At 44.9% G+C, this 4,826-nt stretch overlaps 1 pseudogene; it reads right to left on the bottom strand.

Moving 5' to 3' along the window:
- Positions 1 to 4,502: 4,502 nt before the first annotated feature.
- LOC146061224 (5S ribosomal RNA) lies at positions 4,503 to 4,621 on the bottom strand (annotated as a pseudogene).
- Between the last annotated feature and the right edge of the window lie 205 nt (positions 4,622 to 4,826).

The following is a 4,826-nucleotide window of genomic DNA, read 5'->3' as shown; positions in this document are numbered from 1 at the left end:
CACTCTGGTAAGTTCAGTCCATTGCTTTTCAGTTTACCATGGAACATAGGGTGAGATTTAATAGGATAAGAGATTTAGAAAGTGAGAGATTTGTAAGAAATTTCCAGTTTTTTTAAAGCGGCAATCATTTATACTTCAATATCAAACTGGTTTTGCAGTGTAAACGATTGCCGCTTTCAAAAAAACTGGAGATTTCTTACAAAATCTCTCACTTTTTGAATCTCTCATCCTATTAAATCTCCGGGATGTAGTGGACCACCCGATCCCCTATGAGACTTCTATCGCCTACTAAACACAACATAGTAATGTGCTATTAGGTGGCAGCAGAGGTGTAATGCCGCAGGGGTGCCACCAGCGCCTCTCTCCCTACTCCATAAAACAATAGTTTGATCGTATAAATAATCAATAATTAACCATTTCACATTGGGCAGCAGTTCACACCGCCAGCCATGATACAGTATGTGATACAGGGACCAGATCTCAGAACAGTGCAGGGCTGCACCTCTGAGCTAGGCTCATCCATGCAGAACAGGGGCATATGCCGACATCGCTCCATCTGCTGCCATATACTGTATATATTATATATATCTATATCTATATGTCACACATTCAGCCACATCCATAGGCAGGGCTGCCGGGGAGCTAGGGGGAGACCCACGGAAGGCTAGGTCACACACACACACAGTGTGTCATGTCCTTCAGGAAGGGGGAGGATGAGAGGGGCTGGGGAATGAGACGTTGGCTGTCTGCAGATCAGACATCTTGTAGCGGGGATGCTGCTCTTGGTCCGTGTGTCCCAGCGCTGGCAGGCCGGCTCAGGTGGGATAGGGAGGAGAGGCAGCTTCCGCCTCGAGGGGAAGGGGGTGGGCCGCGCCCGTGCACACACAATCAGGGCAGCAAAAGACTGCAGCCAGGAGCAGCCGCTGCTACCCGGTCCACAGCAGCGTATGCCCATTACAGGTTGGATTCCTCCTGCCCGGCCACCGCAGCACTAACACATTATGGCACACTGTCACATCAGAACTGGCTGCACAAAATCGGCCCACAAGGCCATCGAACTTTCTGGCATTTGCCAAAAAATGGCATGGCGGCCATCGTGATCTGCGCATGTGCAGTGAAGTGTGAGGCTGCACATGGTTCCATCCACTCAACTTCAGTGTAAATCACCCTTTTCAGCTGTGTGCTGTTTATAGAGGCACAAGACCCATATGAGCCATGGAACTACGCAGGACTCCCTGTTTTTCTGTAAAAAGTCTAAATCCATCTAATGCAGTAAATATGCTCTTCATCATATTGTTAGATAACGATTTTGAAATACAATAATTCTGAGGACAACATATTTTATTCATTGCCTTTATTAACAATAATCTTTTATTTATTATAATATAATGTTATCATTGTTAACATTTATGTAGTGCCAGTTTCTCCACAGTGCTTTTAGTTCAAACAGTTATTAAAAAGAACACATTGAGGTACTCTTTACCTAGAAGGGCGCGCACGATTTTGATCGTGGGCATCGTAAGGAAAAAAAAATCGTGTCGGTCGCATCGCATGCGACCAAAAAATCGCATGCGATGCGACCGACGCGATAACCGCGATTTCCCATAGGGAACAATGTTAAATGTCCCAATTGACCCGATTTTCCATAGGGAACAATGTTAAATGGCCCACAGAGTCCAAATAGGCACCCTGAAGTGTGAAATGGCCCCCCCAATTGTTAACGCCACCCCACGATCAACGTCAACCCGAAGCGTGGCGAGCGCATCGAGCCCGCGAGGGGCGGCAGTAGGCGTCCTACGACCTTTTCATACCCCCACTATCCACGTCGGCGTGGAGTTGAGAATAGAAAGTTTGGCGAGCGCAGCGAGCCACCGAGCCCGAAGCGTGGCGCGGGCAGCGAGCCCCGCGAGGGGACGCGGACAGCTGTGAAGCCCGCGAGGGGACGCGTATACCTGTGAAGGTGTCCGCGTCCCCGCGCGGGGCACGCTGCGCTCGCCTCGTTGCGCTCGCCACACTTTCTATTCTCAACTCCACGCCGACATGGATAGTGGGGGTATGAAAAGGTCGTAGGATGCCTACCGCCGCCCCTCGTGGGCTCGCTGCGCTCGCCACGCTTCGGGTTGGCGTTGATCGTGGGGTAGCGTTAACAATTGGGGGGGGGGCATTTCACACTTCAGGGTGCCTATTTGGCCTCTGTGGGCCATTTAACATTGTTCCCTATGGAAAATCGGGTCAATTGGGACATTTAACATTGTTCCCTATGGAAAATCGGGTCAATTAGGACATTTAACATTGTTCCCTATGGGAAATCGCGGTCATCGCGTCGGTCGCATCGGATGCGATTTTTTAGTACATGCGATGCCCGCGATGGCCGCGATGGGCGCCCTTCTAGGTAAAGAGTACCCACATTTATAATTAAAACAGTACAATGGGTTCCAAAGCAGATTTACAGACATAAGAAAGTGTTTCATCTCAGTCATTTACTGCCATTGTCATAATATCTAAATTCTGACTTTATGAAATGTCAGAAATTGACAGCTCAATTTGCAGCTTTACATACAGTATAGTGGCTAAAGCAGGAAATCAGCAGAAAACATGCTAGTGTTATGTTACCCTCTTTGACACCAGCCAGATAGAGAACCCTTGCATAAACTTCCACTGTCCCAAATTAGGGGGATATTCAATCACCGGCGAGCACCTCCCGTCGGGGGATATGGCTGCTGGGCCCTATTCAATGCTGTCTTCCTCGACAGCATAGAGCAGGGAATCTCGCAGAACGAGCCCGACTTCACAAGCAGTCGGGCTCGTTCTGCCGAGAACGGACGGGAATTGCCAAGCTCACAGCCGCTGCTTGACTATTCCGGGCCACTTCTTGCGGCCACGCCCCCTTCTCGCCCCACAGCAGGCGGTACATTGAGTGGGAATGCCCAAAAAGAGAATCCCCCCCTTAGAACAATTATGTTGCTTATTTATTGGACCCCCGCCTTATTGTATTTTTGAAATATGGCACCCACATAGGAAGACTGATATCCATACATATATACATTTTGACTATTTGAGATCACATAAGAATGAAACATATATTTATGTAAATAGAAATTATATTACTGTAATACTCTGTGCGCTATACAATGTGTGGGCAAATTCAAGAGTTGTGGTTCCTCATTTATTAAAACGACCACAAGACCAGTTCTGCCATTGCTGTCTTATGAAAGCACTATGTAATCCTGATATGCCCTTACTTAAACTTAGACTTTAGAGACCGGCAAAGGTGGACAGGATTTGCTGGATCTTCACCAATCCAATTGTGCACATACAGGTCAGCTGTCTATACAGGGAAAATATGAACAGAAAAAACTAAGCCCCTGATCTATACTAGCCATGACTAGCCATACACATTTCTGCCCTTCCGTTCTCCATAGCCCTATTTTACATTATAACCCACTCCTTAATGCATCAGCGAATCCAGACGTTGCCACAGAATCAGGACAGTGGAGTGGGGAGGTACAGTCTGGAATTGGTAAGCATAGCAGTGTGAAAATACACTGCTATCATTTCTACTACTACTACTACTACTACTACTACTACTACTATTACTACTAATGCTACCACCATTGATGATGATAAAGGGGATGAGGATAATAACATGTGGAAGACATGTAAATATAACATAAAGTGAAATTGATGGATAAAAGCTTATAAAACTTAATTAAAAATTGCTTTAACACTTTATAATGCTTTTTGCTAAGGCACAGCCAGCTAATGTAGGTCAGCTCAGTACTTTCAAATCTGTTTTGGATTAGCAAACCTGTTTGTACAGCTTGTTATCTTTAAAAATCATTAAATTGCAGAGACCTTAGTACAAACAGTCCAGGCATGAATCAAAACAACAGCCTTTATTTGAACAACAGAGACTGAAGCTAATGGCTGTGACACCAGCGCTTCATTATATTTTTCCCTTCAGTCATGTTTTTCTTCAAGACTGCATATTGATTACGCACTTTTTTGGTAAACACTGGGGTTTTTTTCGTCAGAGGAAGAGTCCGACAAAAGAAAGAAAAAACGCTTTTTGGGCGCACTCGTTTGTTTAAAGATGTAATATGATAATATTAAAACATAGCTTTTATTTTAGACTTTATTTAAAATAAATGGCACAAAAATAATTTGATATTTAGATATTAAAATGTAGTGTGATCCTTGGACTGGTTTAATTCCAGGGAAATTGGTAATTTAGTCACACACTTAATCTGTCATTCAAGCACTGATGTTATCAGAGGTATGATTACCAATGATTATAGGCAGTGAAATGATTCGATTCCCCTAGGTATGAAAAATCTTGTGCTTAATAGCATCTGGTAATACACCTAGTATTGGTAGTATGGGGAAAAAGAAAAAAGATGTCACAGCCTCTATATGCGTTAATAAATTCTTTAATAGACACTCTCTCTGGCAGTCATGTTACAGGTGTTTGTTTAATACGGCGGCTTATACCCCTATTTTTAATATTGCCACACCTGGGCTTCCCCAGGGGTCTCCCACCTGGGTACTGTCCTGGCCCTCCACTGCTTGGCTTCCAAGTTCGGGGAGGGTTTGGGCAGACCAGTGGGGTATGGTGGCAGTATATTAGGGTTTGGTATCTGATCACAAATAACCTGTTGGGCTGCAAAGGGAGGTGGCTCAGCAGGCGCAACACCTGAGTCACACTGTCTCTGAAAAAAACAATAATTAAATATTTATTTTTAATTTTTGTGATAGTGCTAGTATTAATGCAAAAAGGGGGGTTGGTTACTGAGTGCTATAACTGCTGGGGAGTAAAAAAACCCGAA

Source organism: Crinia signifera, chromosome 2 (assembly GCF_055691185.1).
Source record: "Crinia signifera chromosome 2, ASM5569118v1, whole genome shotgun sequence".
Classification (NCBI taxonomy): Eukaryota; Metazoa; Chordata; class Amphibia; order Anura; family Myobatrachidae; genus Crinia; species Crinia signifera.
The sequence above is the reverse complement of the archived record's forward strand: the minus strand, read 5'-3'. Positions and strand labels throughout refer to the sequence as shown.